Genomic DNA, 26,200 nt, shown 5'->3' on the forward strand with positions numbered 1-26,200 from the left:
TTCCATCACAGAAATGCCAGCCAGTGACTTTAGGGGTGTCTTTCAGACAAATCACTTTGACCGTTAGGGGTGGCAGCCTCGTGTACGGCTCACCGGTACTGCGATGATGCTTTGATGAAGCCATTCTGAAATTACACACACACACACACACAGTTTTATGAGACACCATAATGTCCATTTAATCAAATATAACAAACACAAAAACGCGTTTGTTTTATATATTGATGTTTTTTTTATATATTGATGTTTCATATATTTCCCTTGAGCCTGTGAATTAAAAATAATCTTGATGTTTGTGTAGTCCCTCGGTCATCTTACGCATGTTAGTGTTAAAAACTTGAAAAAAGGTGAGGTTTTGATAAGAAGTCCAATCACATTAATTTAAGCTCTTAAGACGTCTTTCTTGATATCACACACTCCGTGCAGTAGGGGGCGCCACATATCGTTAACTCTGGATTCATGCATGCCAGGAACAGAATAAGTACTGCAGTTTCGGATCCCGCGGAGCCATAGAGGAGCTCATAACGTGAAAGGAGGCAACTGAGGAAAAAACTTAAACCCGAACATGCAGGTAAGACTTATACGTTTTTCAGTGCTCTCTGTGTTAATAACTTGCAATGTAAACTTCACAGTTAATTAGCCAAGAGTGTACAAAGAACACATGAATTTAAGAGTATAAACTGTATGGCTAGCTGTCAGTGTACCTGCTACAGTGCTGCTAACATGTGAAATTCAAGTCGCACAGGTGTTCATGGCTTAGTTGACGTAAGCAGAGTTACACGGAGCCCTAACTAAGAAGTATGTCGCATTGTGTTATTTATATGCTGAGAATATCTGTTAAAAGGCATATAGCTTTCTGTAGGCTACATCACTGTTTTATGTTCTTGTCTTTGCATATGTCACGATAACTGAAAAAAATGAAAAAGAAAAAAACGGTAATCTTTTAACAAACCAGTAAAATTGGTTTATTTCACAGAAATTAAAAAAAAAATGTTTATGGTGATTTCTTTGTCACCTTTGCTAATGTTTAACTGACAGCTTAGCTAAAGGAGTGCCCGCTAACGGCAGATTTCGGTTTTTATAACCGGAGGTTTTAGGTACTTATTATTTGTTCGTGCTGTTTTTTTTATACAATAACATCAATTATGGAGTTGTGTTATTGATTTGGGTCTACATGTTTCGATTTAAGAGATTAACTGTGCGTTTAAATCAATAATACTCACCTACCTTTTGCAGTTACGTTTTAGACGTCAAATAACAGCCAACGGTCTGATGTTCTAGAAGGAATCTGCTCGCGCCCATCAAAGTGCGAGATGCGCTCGAGACAAAAGCCTTTTATCTCGATATGCTTAGTGTGTAGAGGGGTGTCTACTCATAAGACAAACAGTCAGCTGGTTAAAAACTTTCATCATTGTTAACCATATTACAGACCCACTGCCAGCTCATATTAATGTCATCAAGAGTCACCATGAACTGTATCTAGCAGATGTTTTGTGCCTAACATCTGCAGCTGTTACTTTTCAGCTCAACACCCACCCCCCCACCCCCCATATTAGAATTCACCTTGCATTTTCAGGAAATAAGGAGCAAGTACCTTGTAACTAACCTATAGATTGTATTATCTATCAGGAACAGGAGGAAAGACCCAACTTTTGAAATTGCTTATGTGGCCACATTTTTGACAGCTGGAACATAAAGAACACATTGTGTAACTGTTGTGTAGAACAAGTCCTTAAGACCCTCACGGTTCAAATTGTATTTTCATTGCCTTGGGTTTAGAATAGGGCTGGGTATCGTCACTGATTTTTAGAATCGATTCAATTCCGATTCACAAGGTCCAGAATCGATTCGATCCACGATTCGATTTAATTCGATTCGATTCGATTCACTTCGATTTGAATATGGGAAATTTTGACAGTCAGAAATATTATAATTCTGATTAGTACGTTTACATATTTTTGTATCTATAAAAAGGAAGCTGACACACGCAAGACTTTATCAGAGGTGTGAGCGTCACAGCAGATGCCTTTGTGTCAAAGTAGCTGAAGATAAAACACAGAAACACATGAAGGTGATTTTTCCTGGCCTGGATTTTATAAAAATATTCTGCAGTACATCAAAAACGAAAGAAAACCATTAATCAACACATGAACATTACCTCTGAAGTTACAGCGGTTTTATTAGAGACACGGCTAAGCATTTTGCATTTTGCATAATTTTAAAAAGTTTAAATTTGTTCAGCATTGAACGGCAGAAATTAGGTTTTCTTTTCGGAAGTATATGAAACAGAAAAAAAAAAAAGTCGGCCGATAGCGCTGTAAACAACGGTAGACTTGTGTAACAAGCAAGCGAATGAGAGAGAGAGAGAGAGAGAGAGAGAGAGAGAGAGAGAGAGAGAGAGAGAGAGAGAGAGAAGTAAGAGTGAATACTTGACGATGTTTTTGTGAAGCTAGTTTGGATCCTCTTTTGCTGCTGGTTCGGTCAATATTGTTTGGAGAGACATCAAACTAACAGCATTAGAATCAGCGCATAAAGGGCGTGAACACAAAGCGCAGACCCGCCGTCAGATCAGAATCAGCGGGCTGTCGGCTTTCAGCCCAAACTGTGAGAAATTCGACATCTAACTGATTCTGATCCGCGGGCTGCGCTGTGTGTTTAAGTCTTTGTGCAGAATCCGTGTTCCTGCTCTCATTTACCTGTTTTAGCTGTTTGGTGGTTGTTGAAATTTTGTGAGATTTCACCTGAGATTCTGGCATTTCGGGCAAAATAAATTTATATTAAAAAATCGATTCAGGATTTTAATGAATCGATTTTACGTAATCCAAGCCAGAATCGATTTTAATCGATAAATCGATTATAAAAACCCACCCCTAGTTTAGAAGCAGTATTTCAAAAGGTGCACCGATGCAAATTTGACAGGGATTTGCCACAGAGAAACATAATGTCAGTAGTTACTGCAGGCATATTGGATAGAGCATTTTGATTGGCCTGATAAATTCAAACTTATTTTCCATTGGTAGAATTGTCTTCAGCAGACAAATGGTTTAAATCAGGGCAGCTGGAGTTGGTTGACGACTTTAAGAGTCATCTTTTGAGAATAGATGATCAGAACAAAAACTATATACCTCTCCCACATTTCAACTCATCTGGACTAATTTAATGTCTCTGTTTTTCAGCTGTATCATTTATCAGTAAAATTACAATTTGTTCAAACACAACAGCCACCTTTCCTACACAAACTTTCCCCAAATGGCAAACAGAAGTGGTGGTGGAGTTGCTGTTTATGTGAAAAGTGACATTCAAGTGCATGAAAAACAGTACATCCATAATGTAACTGACCTTGAATTTCTGGCTTTAAAGGTTGAAGCACCAGTCAGTGCACTGATTGCAGTTGTGTACAGACCTCCAGACTACACTTTGAGGCCATTCCTGAAAAACCTGGTAAGCTTATTTGACTCATTAGAGATCATGGACTGTCATCCCATCATAGTTTGTGGTGATTTTAATGAGAATGTTTTATCCAGTGCAAACAAACCAATCCTGGAGCTGTTTGAGTCTAGGGGATACGCACAGGTCATCACTGCCCCTACCACAGAGAAGAACACACTGCTTGACCTAATTTTCATTTCTCAGCCAGAGCGATGTCTCCATTCTGGAGTCATGAAGACCTACTATAGTTACCATGACCCTGTATACTGTGTATTGTCCAGTGAGGATTCATGATCTAGACCTTTTTAGTAATTTCTATACTTCTAAACAACTTAAAAAACCAAAGCAATATTTAACAGTTGACTAAAAAAAACCCACCCTGCATTACAATATAATGTTTAAATTTGAGAAAATACAATGACATGAGTATTAAACAGAAAATGTATTAAATGTGGCATAAATAATTTCAGTGAGATTACGATTTTATTTATTACAGAAATACAGTAATGACAGTTTATACTATATTTGGAATGATATATGTATATTGTTTAATTGTACCAAAATGTTTTTATTTAGCTATCATTAGGAATTTACAGTTATATCTCTAGACACAAAAAAATAAGTATAATTTTTTATAAGCTTTACATTTAACATGTTATGTGCAATTATCAGGTTGGGTCTGTGTGAATACACATTTCTAACTTGTTTTTGAGATATATATATATGAATATATGAATAATTGAGAGAGTGAGAGTTTATTGTATGCATTTGCATTGTTTCAATTTGTAGAAATAATACCAAGTGTTATTTGGTTAATCTGTGGCTATGTTCAAAGTATCTTTTTTCTGTTTTACACACTTCACAGAACCAGGATCGCAGAGTTCAGGGGTGTCAGGAAAAACCTTCAACCAAACAACTGACAGTATGATGAGCTGATGGCCCAAGCTGTACACAGAAAAATAAGAAGAAGACAAGAACCTGAACTTCATGGTCAGCATCTAAGAGTATCAAAACACTGCATAACAAACACTGCACTCAAGTAATTTACCAACCGTCACTGTAGGGAGCATGCAGTGCAAAGCCATATGGATGTGTGTGTTTGTTTGGTTTTTTTGTAGATAGATTGTCTAACAATCTATTTTAACTTGTACATAGTTAAGATTTGGCTCTCAGTGCTCTAAATCCTAACTGAAGCCATCATTTCTTTCATCATTCTGATATTTTATTTATTTGACTTTTGGGTTTTTTTCTTTTTTTTTCTTTTAAATGCTTAAAGCTACAGTGTGACCCATACCTTCACTATAATAAATGCCATGCAAGTGCCAAAACTATACAACTTAATACTATTGCAGTAGTATTATACTGTACCATTAGAGCTAATTTCGAAGCATCAGATCTATGCTTACAAGTAAACATCTCATCCTTCAAAATTTGCTGAAAATAAAGGGACTGATGGCCCATCTATCGATAGATAGTAAGATATCTGTCTTATTATATAGATAGATTGATATTTTATTTTTTACTTATTACCCTCTTTAAATTGGGAGGCCAAGCTTTCAAATATAACAAATCTGAATAGATTACATACTGCTGCAATAGTGTTATTATGTACAGCTTTGGTTCTTGCAAGAAATGCCAATCAGTCACTTTTTGTTTGGTCACGATCAGGTGGTGTTTTTCTTTTTATTTGGGATGCAAGGCTTTAAAATATTATAAATTTAGGAGATTCCTCCCATCAGATAGCAAACTGTACACAGTAATACTACCGCAGCACTGAACTTCTATAAGACACTGACTGTGACATACTGAATTAGATCAGCGACTCACAGATGCATTTACACCAAAGTGGTGGGTGGTAGGGGTGGGTTTTTATAATCGATTTATCGATTAAAATCGATTCTGGCTTGGATAACGTAAAATCGATTCATTAAAATCCTGAATCGATTTTTTAATATAAATTTATTTTGCCCGAAATGCCAGAATCTCTGGTGAAATCTCACAAAATTTCAACAACCACCAAACAGCTAAGACAGTAAATGAGAGCAGGAACACGGATTCTGCACAAAGACTTAAACACACAGCGCGACCCGCGGATCAGAATCAGTTAGATGTCGCCTTTCTCACGGTCGGGGCTGAAAGCCGACAGCTCGCTGATTCTGATCTGTCGGCGGTTCAGCGCTTTGTGTTCACGCCCTTTATGCGCTGATTCTGAAGCTGTTAGTTTGATGTCTCTCCAAACAATATTGACCGAACCAGCAGCAAAAGAAGATCCAAACTACGCTTCACATAAACATCGTCATGTATTCACTCTGACTTTTCCTGTTTTGCTTCGACCACAGCTCTCTACCTCTCTCTCTCTGTACTGTTTTCTGCATTATTCGGTTGCTTGTTACGCACAAGACTACCGTTGTTCACAGCGCTGTCGGCCGACGTTTTTTTTTCCCGTTTTATATACTTCCGAAAAGAAAACCTAATTTCTGCTGTTCAATACTGAACAAATTTAAACTTTTTTAAAATTATGCAAAATGCAAAACGCTCAGCTGTGTCTCTAATAAAACCGCTGTAACTTCAGAGGTAATGTTCATGTGTTGATTAATGGTTTTCTTTCGTTTTTGATGTACTGCAGAATATTTTTATAAAATCCCAGGCCAGGAAAATCGCCTTCATGTTTTTCTGTGTTTTATCCTCAGCTACTTTGACACAAAGGCAGTCTTGCGTGTGTCAGCTTCCTTTTTATAGATACAAAAATATGTAAATGTACTGATCTGAATTATAATATTTCTGACTGTCAAAATTTCCCAGATTCAAATCGAAGTGAATCGAATCGAATTAAATTGAATCGTGGATCGAATCGATTCGGGACCTTGTGAATCGGAATTGAATCGATTCTAGAAATCAGTGACGATACCCAGCCCTAGTGGGTGGCCCCAGAAGTTGCCTCACTCGTCCTTCAACTGTTGACTGACCTGGATGGGGCACACTTCGCAGCATACATCTGATGCTTCGAAATTTGCTCATCCAAGTGACTGTTAAGCTGCATTAGCTGAATGGATTAGTATCATGTTTTAGCTTTCTACATTTCTTTGTGAATATACAAGTGTTCTTTTATATTAATTGTTCTGATTGTTTTATGTGAATATGGTAGGTAGATCACTTGTTTCTAATAATTTGTTTCCTTAATTTAATTTTGCAAAGTTGAATTAAAACCTCAGAAAGACAGCCTGTTTGTGTAAATCCATTTGTTTCACATTTCCATAGCAGCTCCTGTAACCATTTTGGGGAATTTCATTTTACAAGTCTCTGTTTAATGTCCTCGAATTAATATTTAGACTAGTGACAGACACACATATGCGAGAATCTACTATAGACAGGTAAGTGGTTTAAATTTGAATCATCTAATCACAATAGGATAAAATAAATTTAAATGATCTGTTTGCTGGAGCCAAATTCACCAGAGGAAAAACCCTAAAAGATATTGAAATAATAAAAGTTTAATCCCTAAATGTATTTTCCTTACTTTTAAAGTTTGAGATTGAGAAGGTAGAGTGAAGGAAAGATCATCTCACACAATCCAAATCCAGTCAAATTTCTGTAAGTGCACCTTTAGAAAAACTGTTTATAAAGCCAAGTGCATAAATTACAGGCGATGCTCATATAATTAGAATACCATCAAAAAGTTAATTTATTTCAATAACAGACAAATTTATTTTGTACAGAGTCCCAATGTCATAAACAATAACATAATCTTAGGATAAATTTTGCAGCTTCTTTCCAAAAAGGACAGAAATATAGTATAAAAATAATTTTAAAAAGAGAAAACCAAAAATCTGAAAAAAAAAAAAATTTTTAAAGTCTTATCAAGTTTACCTAGTGTTAGACGTTTCTTTGTGAAGAGGTGTTGTTTGTAAATGTTAAGTGGTGTAACTGTTATGATAGTTATACAGATAAAGTCTAACTTGGCAATGTAAATGGGAGAGGAGCATTACATTAAATACATTAATAGAATAAAGAGACATTTTTGATGATTTTTTCACCTGCATTGCTTTTAGTACAAGGAGTACTTGAGAGCATGTAATTTACACATATGTGTTCAGATCTGAGAGGAACTGGTACTTCACAGGTAAGTGGGATTTTTTTTTTTTTTTTTATAGCTGCTTAGATGTTTGCAATGTTTTTTGGTGCTAATAATCTGATCCTCATTTTTGTTGAACTTTGGCTTCTGACAGAGACTCAATTATGAATTAACATATAAACAAATACAATTCTTTTTTTTCAAACAGTTTATAAATATAATAAATAAAAATAACTTAAATAAGCAACATATGAAATACATGAAAATTCTACTTTAAAAACCTCAATCCTGAACCTTTAAACTTTATTGTTTACATAGAACATGGCTGAACAGCTGTTTCTATCAGTCTACCTAATTTACTAATCTATCTGCACATGTTTTTATTACTCATTCTTTTTTACGTTTTGTTGTAAACAGAGTGTCCAAATAAAACAGTGGTAAAAGAGAACTGCATAGAGATTTTTTAACTAAACTCAAATGAAAGCCTAAGGTGGTGACACAGTTTAACACATGTCTATAATCACATAAACACATTAGTCCTTTTGTGAACATTGCTAAATAAGTATCATTAGTTTACAACATTGTTCAGCCATGGCACTAAATCTGAAAAAACCTTTACTTACCAGCTGATACCCCACACTACACACTAGTTGTGCCATGTGACCTGAAACTTTGGTAAAAACTCATCATCATTCTGTTAACACTGTTTTTATTAAAAAAAAAAAAAAACACTGTTTGTTTTGCTGTTCAGCAGTTTAAAATGTTTTAGATTGGATTACATGGAATGAATTTGAGTTCTCTTGGGGGTTTTTGTGTGTGTTTTGTTCTTAGCAAATTTTTTTTCCATACTGTTGAATTCCAGTTACCACATTTCTGGTCATATGACATCCCGAGTGCCCACTTGAAAAAATCCCCACAGTTAATTAAACATTAAAACAAATAAAAATATGTTAAATAAATAAAGGTTTGCTCTGTGTTGAAATATTAAATAAGCATACACTGTACAGAGCACTAATAATGAAAACAATCCTTTAGCCTGTTGATCAGAGAGAGGCAGTCATTATGTCCATTTAAAACCTGTAATCAAAGAGCACAACGTTTCTGTGAAACTATAAAGTCCCAGATGATCCTCATCATGTCCAGTGACTTCAGAGTGGATCCTCCCTGTCATCCGGCCAGTGTTTGATGTGTGGCAAGCAGCACAGAAGCAGGATAGCTGAGGCCTTGAAAGAAGAGCAGAAAACAGGAACATATGTAGTTGTAAATGTAAATATCAGTGATACTTGTCTTGTCAAAGGGAATAAAATAATGAAAATGTTAACTTACACACTCATTTAGGGAGGCTCTTGACACTGCACAGAGGAGGCACAGTCAGTCTGACAATGATGGTGATCTGCAGGGATGTTTTCCTGCAGCAACATTCCTGCCAACTGGCCATATGATCCAGAGTAGTTGGTTTGTAGTGAACAGAAAGGTGTATATGTTAGGTAGTGTGCACTTAGAGCTGGTCTTAAGAAACAAACACATCCTGTAATAAACTGAATACCTGTAGTAGTGCTGCTGCAAATATGAAGCCCTTCTGTCATGTGTGGTTTCAAAGAAGGTGTTTTGGAGGCTCAGTCACAGAAACTGTGCAGTCTGTTCAGTCCTGAGTGTCTCAGCTCTGAAGGGGATGGACCACAGAGGGAAACACCTGAGTACAGACATTACAATACACTCTAACACTCCTAAGGTCAGGTGAAAACACAATTTAAACACGTTACAAAAAATTAATACATGTTTTCATGGAAATTATGTCATTAACCCTTTTTGATGCGAGTAAATCTCACCGACTGCTTGTGGGACAAGCTAGAAGGAGGACTTATCACAGAATTTCTCCTGTGCTCCAGATGTGAAGTCTCACGCTCTGGTTGTACGGCAATGAAGATGGTGATGATGAAGCCTCTCTGATCTGTGGCATTACAGTTTCTGGCTGCTATGTGCTTCACACTGTTGGATTTTACGCTTTTAAGCTTGAAGAAGACACAGGAGGACTGTGTCTCTCTTAAAAAAAAACAAAAAAACAAAAACCTAACAACCTCCCACCGAACCCCCCCCCACTCAACTCCCACCTACCCACTCAACTCCCCAGCCTCACAAGATCCAATGTCTATACAAATGTAGGGTATCAGCTGGTAACAGAAAGCAAGTGTCACATATGTAGTACATATGTGACACTGCTGAAACACTTCTGGCCAGAAGTGTGCATTTATCAGCCAGTGCATTTATCATCCCAGACCCAGACCCACCCTGATAAATGCACTGGCTGAAACATGATAAAAGCTCATAAAAATGTATGTTTCATTGTAAGATTTGTCCAAAAATATAATCATATACTTTTGAAAAAGTTTAAAGATTATAAAAAACCAAAATCAATAACATTTTTGTAAATAGTATTTTAAAATAAAGGCACACATAAAGTGGCTTAACTGTCATTATTGCTGTAATTAGGTATTTTAAACCTTTAGTCTGTGTTGTTCTCCCAGAAACAACGAAGAAGCTGTTGAACATATATGCGTTGTTTGGGCAATCCTCTGGTCCACCCTCCCTCCCTCCCAGCCACAGTGAGACTGGGGCAGCCTGGCAGGATTTTGAAGCCTGGCTGCAGAGAGGATATGCCTACACTGTTCGTTTTAAACTGGTATATTTGATTTTTCTGACATTCATAGATTACTGTAGGTGATTTTTAGATTTTCTGTAATAAATAAAATTGTCATCTTTTACTGATATCATTACTTAATTCATTTAATTGTATTTTATGTAAAAGAATTCAAACATTATACTGCAATGCAGGGCGTTTTTTCTTAAGCCAACTTTTAAATATCGCTCTACTTTCTTATGTCATTCAAAAATATAGAAATTACTTACTGTATTCAAAGATCTAGATCATGAATCGTCACAGGACAATACACAGTATACAGGGTCATGGTAACTATGGTAGGTCTTCATGACTCCAGAATGGAGACATCGCTCTGGCTGAGAAATGAAAATTAGGTCAAGCAGTGTGTTCTTTTCTGTGGTAGGGGCAGTGATAACCTGTGCGTATCCCCTAGACTCAAACAGCTCCAGGATTGGTTTGTTTGCACTGGATAAAACATTCTCATTAAAATCACCACAAACTATGATGGGATGACAGTCCATGATCTCCAATGAGTCTAATAGGCTTACCAGGTTTTTCAGGAATGGCCTCAGAGTGTAGTCTGGAGGTCTGTACACAACTGCAATCAGTGCACTGACTGGTGCTTCAACCTTTAAAGCCAGAAATTCAAGGTCAGTTACATTATGGATGTACTGTTTTTCATGCACTTGAATGTCACTTTTCACATAAACAGCAACTCCACCACCACTTCTGTTTGCCATTTGGGGAAAGTTTGTGTAGGACAGGTGTCTGTTGCGTTTAAACAAATTGTAATTTTCCAAGTGGAGACTCTCTGCGACAAAAGAGCCCCGCATGTGTGTTTCTGTTAGGCACAAAACATCTGCTAGACACAATTCATGGTGACTCTTGATGTCATTAATGTGAGCTGGCAGTCCCTCTGTATTATGATGAACAATGGTGAAAACGTCTGACCTGCTCAGTGTTTGTCTCACGTGTAGAAGAGGCATCATGTCATCAAGGTTGGCTTGTCTCATGTTCTCAAGCGCTGCAGTGATTTCTGGGTTGGTGAATATTTTTTTCTCCTCCATATCAAGAAGATACAGTCCACTGAGAGACGTCACTCTACTGACAGCTACGTAGGCCATGCCGGGCTCAAAAATGCTCTTAAGAGAGACAACAGCTGATGTGGTTGTCATACCCTGTACCTTATGTATTGTACATGCAAAGGCCAGCTTCACTGGGAACTGTCTGCGTACCACTCCTTTCTGCTTCAGATTCTCTTCAGCTCTCTCAATGTACACCATGTCGTCTGCTGGTGTGCGGTTATTCTTTCCAGATGTCTCATTATCCATTTTAAGTCCAAGCTTGATGATGTGTTGATCGTTTTCAGAGTAAACTACTCTAAGTAGTTTTCCAAAAGCTCCATTAACCAAACCATTTTGTATGTCAATGTTTCTGGTGAGCATGACACGAGCTCCTTCTGCAACTTTCAGTGTGTCTTGTAACTCGTTTTTACCTCCTTTGAATGGTCTGTCTTGAAGTGCCATTCTGCCAGTTCTAGGATCTTTTCTATAATCATCTGCATGGATGTCAATGACATGAGTATGGAGCAGAGCCAGTGTTGAAGAGTTGTGTGCATCCACTTCTTTATTAGTTGCAAAAATGTGCAACGCATCAGTCGGACAAAGGGCTGGTTCAGTTATGGCCTCTGACAACAAATCTCTATCTGCTTCGCAAAGCTCATCCAACTTTCCTTTCACACGAATTCTGTTCAGCATCTCAGCAAAGACAACATCATCTTTCTGACGCATAATCTCAGTCAGAGTGATCATCTGAAAATGCTCCCGCCACAGGTCGATCTCGGCCGGGTCGTGCACACAGAGAGGTTTAGACTGTCGCACTGGGGGTAGCTGATAGAAGTCTCCAACAGCAATGACTGACATGCCTCCAAAGGGTCTCCGAGTCCCTTTGATCTGTTTGAGTCTTGCATCTACATATGCAAAGAGATGTCTTGACACCATAGACACTTCGTCAATGACGATTATTTCAGCATTCAAAAGTTCTGATCTGACTTCATCCAGCTGATTGCCAAGTCCCTGAATGGGAGGTTTTAAGCTTCTAGGCAGCTTGAGTAGAGAATGCAGTGTTGTTCCAGAAATGTTAAATGCTGCAGTCCCAGTGAAAGCAGTTAACAGGACAGTGGGTTTTGATATGTCAACGTCGTCTGCATATCTGGGCACTTTGCTCAGTATCTTAAATGCTTCTGAGTAGATGCATTTGATAAGATGTGATTTTCCTGTTCCAGCACCACCATTAATATAAAAGAAAAACTGCTCTGGATTTAGAGCACAGACTCTTTTAATGCACCAGTCTCTAACTGCATAAAATATGCAGGCTTGCTTCTTATTCAGATTCTGAAACATCTGACGTAACAATGTGGGATCAATAGCAGGGGGTTCCCTGATGGCTCTGACTTCTGTTGAAGCATCAGCCTGACGGCTGTAGTCGGGCACATCTTCCTGTTCATTTTCATTGTCTCGCTCTCTTTCTTGTTCAACAAGTGGCAACCTTACGAGATCTGATTCAGGTGCCAGATTACACCATTCGTCAGTCACACCTCTGTTCTGCTCATATTCCTCAACAGCGCTCTCGATCTCCTCACTGTTTTTCTCATATTTTTCTCTGTTTCTTTTGACAATGCGTTGCACGTACTCAAGATGGTCAGTACCTGGTAGCTGTACACAGCCAGCACCATAGAAAGCCTGATAGGTTGGCAACGATGGTGTTTTCAGTTCGTGGTCTGAACGATGAGGGAGGTACAGTTTAAGCAGTCTTCCGTAATATTGCTCTGGATGTTTTTCTTGTGAGCAGCGGTGAAATCTGATGATAGCAGGCTTATCGTTTTTGCGCCTTTGCACAAATCCCATCTCATTGAGAAGGGGCAAAACATCTTTACCTTTTGTCTGTTGGCCATAGACAATCCTGCAAGTAGCAGCAAAGTCTGCCATGCACATCTCCTCAAACTCTGGTGTTTCAGGTCTGGCTTTGTATTTGTCATTCAAAGATGTCATCCAAACATTGGAAGACTCAGGTGTTGTGTTGTCCAGAACTGACAGGGGACGACTCATTTTCACAGGATTATCATCAGTTGGTATGAAGATTACAGCACGTGAACATTGCTTCATGTGAAGACCACATGCACGAGCAACACACTCCTGTGCACTGATCTCTCGCTTCTTTGAATATGCCTGCATGACGGCTCTCATTTCATCGCACTCATTTACACTGTCCTTATGGGAGTTCTCAATGACAGTTTTCAGGTACTCAGATAGCCCGCCCTCTTTTTTTGATATATATTTCATTAAATAATTTGCAGCGCCGAAAGCATCTAAAACAAAGCTTATGTCGATATTACTGTTCCAGGCTTCAAGTAGATGTGGATTATAGCCGTTTATCCAAGAGTCTTTTGGATCACGCTTTAGTATGATCGTACTCCTTGTGTTCATTTTATTCAGGTATCTCTCATATTCTGCATGTGTCAACTTGCATCTTGCCAAGAGCTGCTCTAAACTCATGGAAGCAGTTTCAGGCTCATTCAGCAGCTGGTTCAGTGGTCTGAGCTTGTTCTTTGCTGTTTCTACTTCCAGTGCATCATCCTCACTGGGTCTTGTGATCATTGTCTCATTGCAGGGTGGCTTAGGAAAACCAAAACGGCACCCGGAGCTTAAACTCCTAAAGCACGTCTTGGTGTGGTTCTTACTGTGTTTTTGCACTTCTGTTACTTTCTTGTACAGTTCAGGTTGTTTATGTGGATCAGGCAGCTGAGCTGTGATGTATTTGTTTATAAAATCAACAACAGTTTGCTCATCATCCTCCTCAAACACAGGAGCACCTTCTACCCACAGGAGGCAGTGTATGTGTGGGCTTCCTCTGTGCTGAAACTCAACTCTGTAAAAGTAGTCAATGACTTTGCCAAGTGGCTCTGCAGGAGATAAGAGTAAATCTCTGAATAATGCTTCAACTCTCTTGTCAAACATGCGCATTGTTGTGACAGGATTGCTTCTCAGGATGTCACACTTTGCCGACCAGTCGAGTCCTTCAAAATTGACTTGTTCACCTTGCTGCCTTGTTATTGCCTCAATCACTTCAGGCCAGCGCATTTCAGCAGCTGAAAATGTGCAAAAGAACGTGGGAGTTCCCAACTGTCTGATCATGGCAAAAAGATCTCTTGTTGTTTTCTCCCAATAGGCTGGGGTTCCTCTCAGAGGCTGCATGAATCTCACTGCATCTTTATTTCGCACCAGTTTCTCCACTTCATGTTTATCTTGTAACATGCCTGAGGTTATTTTTCTCCCATCTCTGGTCAGAGGCTTTGCCTTCCTTAACTGTATTGTCATGCTGGAAGTAGCCAAGTGTATTTCAGTCACAAACTGTGCAAAGAACAAATAGTTTGTGTCTTTGGCAAAACGATCATCAATGCAGAAAAGTCTTGATTTGAAATACCCACTGGGGGATACTTTGATCAGCCGTTTTTCATCAAGTGTGTTTTGGCCTGTAGGAAACTGCACAGGGAAGGCCATGGCCTCCAGTTTAGGTGTTTTGAAAAAACTTATTGGATTGTTTCTCTCTGCAGGAGCAACAGAGTAGATTCCTTCACTGAAACATAATATCTCCTCAGCCACATCAGGGGGCTGCAAACAGGACTCGAGTGCAAAACCACCATTAGTCAGTCCGTCTGCTTGCTCTGAATCATCTCTCATCTGTTCATGTGATTGTTCACCATCACAGGGTAACATGTCAATATCCTGTTCATTTTTATTTTGTGCTTCACTCAGTGCATTTTTCTCACAGCTGTCAATTTCCATTAAATCAGCCTCATCATAATCGTCCTCATTCATGTTTTCATCATCATCATCATCTTCATCAGGAAGTGTTGGATCACAGAGCTCAGCATCATCTCTGATGCTCACATCCTTATACTGTGGATGAATCTGCTTGAGTTTATGCAGTGCTTGCAGAAGTTTAGACCAGCTTACAGTCTGAAACAGCTGATGACCTTTGTAAGACAAGCGTCTTTTCAGTTTTACTCTCATCACCTGAGAATTAATTCTCAATCGAGGTAGTGCTTCAACAGTTTCCTGTACCTCTGATGGGACACAGACCACATTTCCTCTAATTGCTCTCTGTCTGCCTTTGGGAAGAGGAATGATCTTGGCAAATGGTATGCACTTGGCTATGAGATGTCTCTCCAGTATGTTGAGATCAGACAATTCAGCTGGAATATCAGCAAGATCCAGTTTATTGGCAACAGCAAGTGCTGGCATGGATCCATTTTTAAGATGATTGTGGCAGGTGTGACAAATCCACTCTCTCTTTCTCTCATCAGGTACATTGCACTGCTCATTTCTGCAGTTTTCATCACAAACATGAACAAACCTTCCTGTCAAACATGTTGCAACCACATGTGGGTTTTTGACATACTTTGACCTTGTGCAGGGTCGCACTTGGTTTGGAAATGAAGCCTTGAAGCATACAGTACATGGGTATGATGGTCCAACTTTGATTTGTGATTTGAACACAGATATGGCCTCGTTGATCACACTGTTGTCACTCTCCTGGGTTTGTCTGTTCACCCATCTGTATTTCCTTTTTATTTTCATTGCACATCTCATGTTGTGCATCATCCTGAATGCAAGATTACTTTGATACCTGTCTCGCATTAGTTGTTTCATCAGTTGTCTCTGTCTCTCTCTGAATTCTAAGTTTTCTCGATACCTTTTAGTGATGTAGCTTTTTTTCTGCTCTCTGAAATCAGTATTCTCATAGTAACGTCTTTTAATATATTGTTTTTGTTTTTGTCTAACTTTAGCATTCTCACAGTAACGTCTTTTAACATACTGTTGTTGTTTCTTTCTGAATTCAGCATTTGCATGGTAACATCTTTTAATATACTGTTGTTGTTTCTGTCTAACTTCAGGATTGTTTTTATATGCCTCGCTTGTGCAAGATTTTTTCTTTTCTTTGTACTCTTTATTTGAAGCATACTTTTGTCGTTCTTTCCTTTTTTGGTTTTCTTTTCTCTGATTTCTGGGTTTCTCTGATGCCATTAATCTTCTTTTCATTTTGTGCCTTTGTTGTTTATTAACTTTTTTCAGTTTTTGTAAAACTATATCAGAAAGGTCACAGGATGCAACATTTGTTATTGCAGCATTTGATTGACATGAAAAACCATCCCTTGATGGAAGGAAACTTAATTCACTGCATAGTTCTTCAGTTGGTATATTAGGAGGTTCATTCTGATCTTCATATGATGTGAACTGAGTCATGTGGACTTCTTTTTGTTTCACCAGTGGCGTACAAATGGACATTTGACAAAAGATGTTCTCAGTCAGATCAGTGGTTGTATTTCTCCTTGAAGTAGAGGAGTTTGCTTCATCAACAGTTGTATCAGAGTGAGTAGGTGCCACAGCAGTGGCAGCTGCTGGTCTGCAGACTGTGCCTGTAATAGTATCACTCAGGTTGACTGTGCTCATGTTGTAGAACTGCACAGGCTTCAGCTCATAGTTACAAGAGGGTGATATCTCCATCATTTCATAAGAATCTTGGAGCCTCTTAATCATGTCACTGAGGAGTGTGAATTTCAGCATCACTGCTGTACCACGATTACGTGACCATAGTGCTAGAGGAAGACCACTGGGTGTTCTGGTGTGTGGGTCAAAGAAACCATATTTGCCTGATGTGGATCTGAACACTGCGATACACAATCCACTCATAACCAGTAAGGCATACTGCACATCTGACAACAGGCAGCTCAGTCCTGCTTCAAAGTTGAGAAAGGTATCTACTGCTTCCTCTGGAGGTTCTTCAAATGTCCCATACCGGGAAGGCTGTGTCATATCGACATGATACATAGATCTGCGAGCATCAACTTTGCCTGGCAGCTCATCGGTTGCCAAATGAATACTCTTGGGGAATCTTTTCTTGGCCTCTTTGTACATCACATCACCTTTATCCAAGACCAGATTAAGGTCAGCTGTAGTCATATTTTCATTCTCATGAAGGAAAGCAAGAAATGTGAGTGAGTTACATGTGCACTGACTGTTTCTGGAGTCTCCATATTTAGTATGTGCCTGGCTGTGAGATGCACAGACATGTGTAACAGAGGGCTGGTTTTCAAAGTTTACTCTTTCTGCATGAGACGGTCCTGCCACATCACTGTGACGGCAACTTTTTACAATATCAGGATAACCCACCTGTGGGGCACTTGAAACCACATGTTGGTGTCTATGGTTTACCTGATGTTCATTAAATTCATGCTGCAGTCCACTCTTTACAGCATCCGCACAGGATACCTGTTGTACATGTGCAGGAACATGTTGACCTGCCTTTTGGACACCATCAGCTTTGGTCTTTGTAGACACACTGTCTTCTGCAGAGGTCTGAGGAAAATCACACTCAGCTTGTTCACATGTTGGTACTTTGTGAAACTCATGAAACTTCTTCCAGCGTTGTTTTGCTGCTTGTGATTTTTTCTGCTTCTTTGGCATTTTTCCACACCTGAAAGTGTTTCTATATGTTCACACACACCAGGAGATGCTTTTGTCTTTATATTTCAGTTTTTATTTTTCTAAAAGAGTTGTCTTTGTTTGACAGTTTGTTCTTCAGTCAAGACAATATTATGCACTCTCTTTATTGGCTTGGCACAACTTAGCAGCAAGCCAAGAGTGAAAAACAGGTAGAGAGAAAATTTAGAAGAGAGAACAGACAGAGCAGGAGAGACACGGCTGGCAAATCACAATCAAACCGTGAATTAGTTTTCTTTGTTTGTTCAGTTTGTTCTCAGGGCAGAGGCAATATATGCACTCTTTATTGCTTCAATGGCTTGGCGTTTTTCAGCAGCAAGCCAAGAGTGAAAAACAGGTAGAGAGAAAATTTAGAAGAGAGAACAGACAGAGCAGAAGAGACACGGCTTGGAAATCACAATCAAACCGTGAATTAGAGTTTTCTTTGTTTGTTCAGTTTGTTCTCAGGTTGAGGCAAAATATGCACTCTTTATTGTTTTATTGGCTTGGCGTTTTTCAGCAGCAAGCCAAGAGTGAAAAACAGGTAGAGAGAAAATTTAGCAGAGAGAACAGAGAGAGCAGGAGAGACACGGCTTTGAAATCAAACCGCAATAAGGTTTTTTGGCTTGGCACAATTCCTCACAAACCACAGAGTGAAATACGGATGGAAAGAAGGCAGAGACAACAGGTGGAGCAGGACAGAGGATAGAGGGGATGGGGGGTTGGGATGTGAGACAGAAGTCTGGAGATCTCGTCCTTGTTCTTCTTCTGCACACTGTGAACAAAAAAGAAGAAAAAAATAATAATTTTATTAAAATGATATCACATGGTAATTGTATGAACTAATTGTGACTACTGAAACAGGACAAAACAAATATTCAAGCTAAACTGTTGTGGCTGCCATGTGCAAAAAATTATTATTCTAAAAAAGTTGGGTATTTTTTAGAATAATAATTATTTAATTCAATTGAATAATTAATTTTTAAATATATATATATATAAATGAGTGAATCGTTAAATAATCACATGTAGTGTGATTACAAAAATGTACGAAAAAAATATTTTTGCCCAATTGTTAAGCTGCACATATGTGTATTTATTATAAAATTGTGTTTAAAAGGTCTAGCACAAAGTTTGAACCCATCACTTTACAGCTTATATTTTTATTTTGGTCTACTTCTCTTGCAGTATGTGCACACCTACCAGGCAAAGCACAGATGTCAGTCAGGTTCCTGAAAGTGTAAGACGAGAAATAATATGTTAGTTGTCTGTACAGTATTATCAGACTAACAACAGAAATACAAAGCCCACACGACATGATACACTGAACTTATAGTCAGCAGGGTAATTATAGAGTAATATAGCACACCAGCTGACACAGCAGCCATTTTATAATTAAAACTAATTAACTGAAGTATTTCCACTTATATAAGGCTACTGTTAGACTGCTGCTAGCCTTAGCATTGCTGCTAGCGCTAGCATTGCTGCTAGCATTAGCATTGCTGCTAGCGTTAGCATTCCTGCTAGCGTTAGCATTGCTGCTAGCAGCAGTGCTAATGCTAGCACTCTTACTGTTAAAACTGAGCCACAGTGGCAATAATAAAGCTCGTTTGTTACTTTTGTCTCACTGACTGCCAATAACTCTCACAGGAATATCAAAGGAATACTCTTTTTGACAGTTAACAACCGCTAAGGCTAGTGTTAGCACTATGGCTAGTATTAGCATTGTTGCTAGCATTAGCATTGATGCTAGCATTAGCACTGCTACTAACAGCAAAATGTCATAAACTATATAAATAATAGTGAAGGTTATTCTTTTTTTTCCGCTTTCTTTATTGTTTGAACTCTGTTGAACTTTAAAAGGCCTTGCTATGTGAGTTTAATTGTCAAACATGTATTTTTACCATCATAAAAATAAAACCGTGCAATACTGAGTGTTTTGTACTTACCACAGCAGAGAGGAAAGCGGAATGACGACAGTTGGTCCAGTGATGGGTTAAAAACAAATGAGGCGTTCAGGTGGTGCTTGGAAATTTGACCATCAGTTTGAATAGCAATAATGAGCATATACATGTCTCTGTGTTGGTCTCTGTGTGTGTCAGACATAGAGAGAAAGAGGGAAAAAAATACACTAGACTCATCAGTGTACAAATTGGTACTTTTTGCCTGAGTACAAACGAATGAGTGACAAACAGAAAAAGAGGGCAACTGGCATTAAATGAAATATTTAAATATTTCATCTTGAACTGTTTTGTGGGTTTTATTTTAAGACTACTTTAAGTGTGTTAGTGGAGGGATAAACTATACAGACTATAAACAGAGACATTAAATGAGATTAGATTAGTAAAAGTTAGTTAAAATGTGGGAAAATCAACTACAGACAGGTAAATGTTGTGAGCTTTAATTATCAAGTCAGAAAAGATGATTTTAAAGTCATCAACTGACTCCAACTGCCCAGATCTGAAACACCTGTGTGCAGAAGACCACCATCAAACAATAAGCTTGAATTTAACAGGCCAATCACAATGCTCTACTCAGTTGGCATATACTAACTACTGACAAACTATTAATCTGTGGCAAAACCCTGTCAAATCTGTCTTATTGTACCTATTGAAAAAGTCAATCTTATTACAACTGCTGAGATGCAACAGACATTTTTAGATTTAACCTTGGCAGACAGAGATTGAGCTCGTTAAGGAGGCAGGTGTGAGCCTGGTTGCTATAGTGACTGCACCCTATGGTTCCGAACACACGCACACAGACATGCGCCTCACTTGTGCTGCTTAAAATGAACAGAAACATCAGCCCGAAACAAATCGTTCCCAAATGAAAAGTAAAAGTCGTATTGAGAAAATTCTTTCAACGTGAGTGGCAGCAATGTCTAGTCTACTGAATTCTCAGTTTTCACGCCTGTGGAGTTTATTATATGGACGTGGTGACAGTGTAAAGGCAGCCTGTACTTCTGATTTTCAGACAAACTTTCTGAGCCATTTTAACATTAGAGTCTATGGAAGAGTTGGAGGGAGGAGGCTGTGCATTGGTGACATTTATGAAAGAACCATAACACCTAGTACAATAGTAAACACATTGGATGAAACAGGACAGCGATGGCTACGTTTTGAGGGTAAAATCATACCTGTAGAGCAAACGCTGCGGACACAGCAGCAGTTTTTAAAAAAGATTTTAAGATTAATTTTTTTGCTCCTCTCACTCTAGCAGTTGAGCTGTCTCACTCTAGCCCCAACATTCCGTCCCATACACACCCATTATAAACTCTGAAACGGCTGAAAAAAAGCATGAAACTTAAACTGGAACTGAAGAAAAAGTATAATAGATATTGAAAAGATAAATACAAGTTGAATAGTTGAATGTCTTGTCTTCATTTTAAAGTTTGAATGGCGGCTCTACGTCAATGTATGTGGAAGTAGATACAGTTTAAAGAGGAGTAAGTTGAAGGAGAATTTGAAGGGTCTCCCCATTGAAATACATGGGAAATTTTTGTTGAAAAAAGTTGAATAATTTTAAAAATATAAATGTTATAAATGAGAAAAATACAAGCAGTCATGTCCAAAAGAAGAGGAATCTAACGGTGTTTGAATGGTTTTTCTAAGTTGAACGGTTTTGAAGGAGATAGAGTACAAAAAACGTACGGAATATATAAAATAGAATAAAGATGTAGAAGAACAATACTGTGAATGCTTTTACAAGCATTCACACTAATAACTAGAAAGTGCATTTTCTGAAGAAACTGCAGTGTGAATGCTTGAATCTGAATGTATTCACTGAAATGAATTAATTGCTGAATTTTAAGTTAAAAATTTTTTCATGAGCTGGAAAATACAGAATTTTTCATCTCAAAACAAAAGTGCTGAACTTTTGAAAGCTGATTTTCACACAGAAGAAGTTGGAAAATAGCTGAAAATGTTTAAAAAGTAAAAGAAAAGAAAAACCTCTGAATTAATAGCAAAAGTTCATATTCTTCTAATCACTGAGTGGAATTATGTATTATAAATCTCTAATTCATAAAAAAAAAATATAATAATAAAAATAAATGTAAAAACAAATTTGTTGAATTGAACTAAAAAGATGAACAAACATTCTGGAGAAAATACAAGCTTTAATATACAGCATAATGTTTTTCAGACATATACACATGTGTATATCATGTTTAATGGTATTACATACATCAATTTGTTTTGTATGTCATAGAAAATAACATAAAAATCTTAAGTCATATTTTACAGCTTCTTTCTGAAAAGGACTTCAATTAATTCAACAAATGTTTTTTTTTTTTCAAAATAGAATAAAAATCATTTTAAAAAGAGACGTTTGCAATGTTTTAAGGTGTTAATAATCTGATTCTGTCATGTGTCTGTTCAACTTTAGTTTTTGGCACCGACTCCATTCCTAAAGAACAAATTACAAAACAATAAACAAATAAAATTGAAATTAAAGTAGCTTTTTTTGTTAAACACTTCACAGGAGAATAAATAAAAATAACTCAATTAAATAAGTCAATAAAAATAATAAGCAACATATGAAATACATGAAAATTCAACTTTTAAAACCACAATCCTGAACCTTCAAACTGTGTTGGTTTCTTAGAACATGGCTGAACAGCTATTGGTCTACTTAATCTACTGCTCTGTCAACACATCTTTTTATTACTCATTCTTTTTTATGTTTTAATGTAAACAGTCCACACAGTGGTAAGAGAGAACTGTATAGAGATTTTTGAGTAAACTCAAATGAAAGCCTAAGGTGGTGACACAGTTTAACACATACAAATAATCAAATAAACACATTAGTCCTTTTTGTGAACATGGATAAATAAGTATCAATAGTTTACAGCATTGTTCAGCCATGCCACTAAATGCTTTTTTACACAGTGTTTTAACCTGGGCTTAGATACAAAGTCCCAAATTTAGTTAGTCCCTGACTTTGAGTTATGGTTATGACTAATTATTATACACAAGGCTTTATCTATCTGAACTCTAAGGACACAAATATGAAAAAAAAAACAAAACTATACTTACCAGCTGATACCCCACACTACACACTAGGTGTGCCATGTGACCTGAAACTTTGGTTCAAACTAATCATAATCATTCTGTTAACACTGTTTTTTTTAACACTGTTTGTGTTGCTATTCAGCAGTTTAAAATTTTTTTAGATTGGATTACATGGAATGAATTTGAGTTCTCTTGGGGGTTTTGTGTGTGTTTTGTTCTTAGCAGATTTTTTTCTTCCATACTGTTAAATTCCAGTTACCACATTTCTGGTCATATGACATCCCAAGTCCCCAGTTAAAAAAATCCCCACAGTTAATTCAACATTAAAACAAAATAAAAAATATGTTAAATAAATAAATAAAGGTTTGCTCTGTGATGAAATATTAAATAAGCATACACTGTACAGAGCACTAACAATGAAAACAATCCTTTAGCCTGTTGATCAGAGAGAGGCAGTCATTATGTCCATTTAAAACCTGTAATCACAGAGCACAACGTTTCTGTGAAACTATAAAGTCCCAGATGATCCTCATCATGTCCAGTGACTTCAGAGTGGATCCTCCCTGTCATCCAACCAGTGTTTGATGTGTTGCAAGCAGCACAGAAGCAGGCTAGCTGAGGACTTTAAACGAAGAGCAGAAAACAGGAACATATGTAGTTGTAAATGTAAATATCAGTGATACTTGTCTTGTCAAAGGGAATAAAATAATGAAAATGTTAACTTACACACTCATTTAGGGAGGCTCTTGACACTGCACAGAGGAGGCACAGTCAGTCTGACAATGATGGTGATCTCCAGGGATGTTTTCCTGCAGCAACATTCCTGCCAACTGGCCATATGATCCAGAATAGTTGGTTTGTAATGAACAGAAAGATGTATATGTTAGGTAGTGTGCACTTAGAGCTGGTCCTAAGAAACAAACACATCCTGTAATAAACTGAATACCTGTAGTAGTGCTGCTGCAAATATGAAGCCCTTCTATCATGTGTGGTTTCAAAGAAGGTGTTTTGGAGGCTCACTCACAGAAACTGTGCAGTCTGTTCAGTCCTGAGTGTCTCAGCTCTGAAGGGGATGGACCACAGAGGGAAACACCTGAGTATAGACATTAAAATACACTCTAACACTCCTAAGGTCAAGTGAAAACACAATTTAAACACTTTACAAAGAATTAATACATGTTTTCATGGAAATAATGTCATTAACCCTTTTTGTTGTGAGTAAATCTCACCAACTGCTTGTGGGACAAGCTAGAAGGAGGACTTATCACAGAATCTCTCCTGTGGTCCAGATGTGAAGTCTCACGCTCTGATTGTACGGCGAAGATGGTGATGATGAAGCCTCTCTGATCTGTGGCATTACAGTTTCTGGCTGCTATGTGCTTCACACTGTTGGATCTTACATGTGAAGCTTGGAGAAGACACAGGAGGACTGTGTCTCTCTTAACAAAAAAGAAAAAAGAAAAAAAAAAGAAACCTAACAACCTCCCACCGCACCCCATCCCCCCACTCAACTCCCACCTACCCACTCCACTCAACTCCCCAGCCTCACATCATCCAATGTCTATACAAATGTAGGGTATCAGCTGGTAACAGAAAGCAAGTGTCACATATGTAGTACATATGTGACACTGCTGAAACACTTCTGGCCAGAAGTGTGCATTTATCAGCCAGTGCATTTATCATCCCAGACCCAGACCCACCCTGATAAATGCACTGGCTGAAACATGATAAAAGCTCATAAAAATGTATGTTTCATCGAAAGATTTGTCCAAGAATATAATTGTATACTTTTGAAAAAGTTTAAAGATTATAACAAACCGAAATCAGTAACAGTTTTGTAAATATTATTTCAAAATAGAGGCACAGATAAACTGGCTTAACTGTCATTATTGCTGTAATTAGGTATTTTAAACCTTTAGTCTGTGTTGTTCTCTCAGAAACAACGAAGAAGCTGTTGAACATATATGCGTTGTTTGGGCAATCCTCTGGTCCACCCTCCCTCCCTCCCAGCCACAGTGAGACTGGGGCAGCCTGGCAGGATTTTGAAGCCTGGCTGCAGAGAGGATATGCCTACACTGTTCGTTTTAAACTGGTATATTTGATTTTTCTGACATTCATAGATTACTGATTTTTAGATTTTCTGTAATACATAAAATTGTCATCTTTTACTGATATCATTACTTAATTCATTTAATTGTATTTTATGTAAAAGAATTCAAACATTATACTGCAATGCAGGGCGTTTTTTCTTAAGCCAACTTTTAAATATCGCTCTACTTTCTTATGTCATTCAAAAATATAGAAATTACTTACTGTATTCAAAGATCTAGATCATGAATCATCACAGGACAATACACAGTATACAGGGTCATGGTAACTATGGTAGGTCTTCATGACTCCAGAATGGAGACATCGCTCTGGCTGAGAAATGAAAATTAGGTCAAGCAGTGTGTTCTTTTCTGTGGTAGGGGCAGTGATAACCTGTGCGTATCCCCTAGACTCAAACAGCTCCAGGATTGGTTTGTTTGCACTGGATAAAACATTCTCATTAAAATCACCACAAACTATGATGGGATGAAAGTCCATGATCTCCAATGAGTCTAATAGGCTTACCAGGTTTTTCAGGAATGGCCTCAGAGTGTAGTCTGGAGGTCTGTACACAACTGCAATCAGTGCACTGACTGGTGCTTCAACCTTTAAAGCCAGAAATTCAAGGTCAGTTACATTATGGATGTACTGTTTTTCATGCACTTGAATGTCACTTTTCACATAAACAGCAACTCCACCACCACTTCTGTTTGCCATCTGGGGAAAGTTTGTGTAGGACAGGTGTCTGTTGCGTTTGAACAAATTGTAATTTTCCAAGTGGAGACTCTCTGCGACAAAAGAGCCCCGCAGGTGTGTTTCTGTTAGGCACAAAACATCTGCTAGACACAATTCATGGTGACTCTTGATGTCATTAATGTGAGCTGGCAGTCCCTCTGTATTATGATGAACAATGGTGAAAACGTCTGACCTGCTCAGTGTTTGCCTCACGTGTAGAAGAGGCATCATGTCATCAAGGTTGGCTTGTCTCATGTTCTCAAGCGCTGCAGTGATTTTTGGGTTGGTGAATATTTTTTTCTCCTCCATATCAAGAAGATACAGTCCACTGAGAGACGTCACTCTACTGACAGCTACGTAGGCCATGCCGGGCTCAAAAATGCTCTTAAGAGAGACAACAGCTGATGTGGTTGTCATACCCTGTACCTTATGTATTGTACATGCAAAGGCCAGCTTCACTGGGAACTGTCTTCGTACCACTCCTTTCTGCTTCAGATTCTCTTCTGCTCTCTCAATGTACACCATGTCGTCTGCTGGTGTGCGGTTATTCCTTCCAGATGTCTCATTATCCATTTTAAGTCCAAGCTTGATGATGTGTTGGTCATTTTCAGAGTAAACTACTCTAAGTAGTATTCCAAATGCGCCATTAACCAAACCATTTTGT

General features: G+C 38.0%; 1 protein-coding gene and 1 long non-coding RNA gene across 2 annotated transcripts in view; one reads left to right on the forward strand and one right to left on the reverse strand.

Annotated features, from left to right (window-relative positions):
- The window catches only part of LOC148100578 (L-selectin-like), a 79,806-nt gene that overhangs the window by 23,631 nt on the left and 29,975 nt on the right, over positions 1–26,200 (forward strand). The window lies entirely within an intron of this gene.
- On the reverse strand, positions 8,536–11,380 carry LOC148100579 (uncharacterized). Its single transcript, XR_015719743.1, has 4 exons — positions 10,409–11,380; positions 9,048–9,164; positions 8,828–8,931; positions 8,536–8,724 (listed from the first exon to the last, which is right to left on the reverse strand). It is a non-coding gene; the product is annotated as an uncharacterized LOC148100579 (long non-coding RNA).

The sequence above is a fragment of the Neolamprologus brichardi genome, chromosome 11 (assembly GCF_056152115.1).
Source record: "Neolamprologus brichardi isolate AB-2024 chromosome 11, ASM5615211v1, whole genome shotgun sequence".
NCBI classification, from domain to species: domain Eukaryota; kingdom Metazoa; phylum Chordata; class Actinopteri; order Cichliformes; family Cichlidae; genus Neolamprologus; species Neolamprologus brichardi.